Genomic DNA, 1,124 nt, shown 5'->3' with positions numbered 1-1,124 from the left:
CCCCCAATGTTTTCTGTTGGGTTGAGGTCAGGACTCTGTGCAGGCCAGCCGAGTTCTTTCACGCCAAACTCACTCATCCATGTCTTTCTGGACTTTGCTTTGTGTGCTGGTGTGCAGTTGTGCTTGAACAGGAAGGGAGTCAAACTTTTCTGACAAAATTGGGATCATGAAATTGTCCAAAATGTCTTGGTATGCTGAAGCATTAAGAGTTCCTTTCACTGGAACAAGGAGCTGAGCCCAGCTCCTGAAAACAAAACAGTCCATCACCATTATATCCCCTCCATTAAACTTTACACTTGGCGCACTGCAGTCAGACAGATACCGTTCTGACAACCGTCAAACCCAGATTATTCTTCTCTCCAGAGAAGAAGTCTTCACTCCTAGCTAAATGCAAAACTAGTTAATTTCTTAAGAGACTTTTACATTCATTAATCATCAGAGATCAGATCCTCAGAAAGCATGTACTGTAAAACTTGCATGTTTCGACCTTACCACAATGCTCACAGTTCATTGTATATTTACTTTCTTTATGATAGCAATGAATAAAAACTCCTAAAGTTCTAAATAGCTTGCTTAAAAATGCTAAAGGAACCCTTTTTTGTCAGAGTATAGCATCAAGCTAGTTAAACTTCTGGGATATTGAACTGGTTATTTAGGGAGCAGTGGCGGTTGTTAATCAGTTTCAGTTGCTTTGATGTTAATGAAATGAACCACAGGGGCACTAGAGGGATAACAATGAGACGACCTCTAAAACAGGAATGGTTTTGCAGCTGGAGACCACTGACATTTTCTCTCATCTTTTCTGACTATTTTCTTTTCACTAGTTTTGCATTTTTTTTTGTTACTCTCTTTTTATTAAACAACCTATATAAACACAAATAATCCAAAATAAACATATAATCAAAAACAGACGTAAAATAAAAAAAACAAACAAACAAAACAGACGGGTGTACCCTCTAGTGTGTATGTACTCACACGCACATATTCACTCACACACCCATATTCTTAGGCTTACATACACATACCTACTTACATATGTGTTCACTTATAGTCTCATACATACTAACATATACAGTGGGGCAAAAAAGTATTTAGTCAGCCACCGATTGTGCAAGTTCCCCCAC

Source organism: Pundamilia nyererei, unplaced genomic scaffold, assembly GCF_000239375.1.
Source record: "Pundamilia nyererei isolate P.nyererei 1_Seehausen unplaced genomic scaffold, PunNye1.0 scaffold00094, whole genome shotgun sequence".
Taxonomy (NCBI): Eukaryota; Metazoa; Chordata; class Actinopteri; order Cichliformes; family Cichlidae; genus Pundamilia; species Pundamilia nyererei.
Note: the sequence above shows the minus strand (reverse complement) of the source record.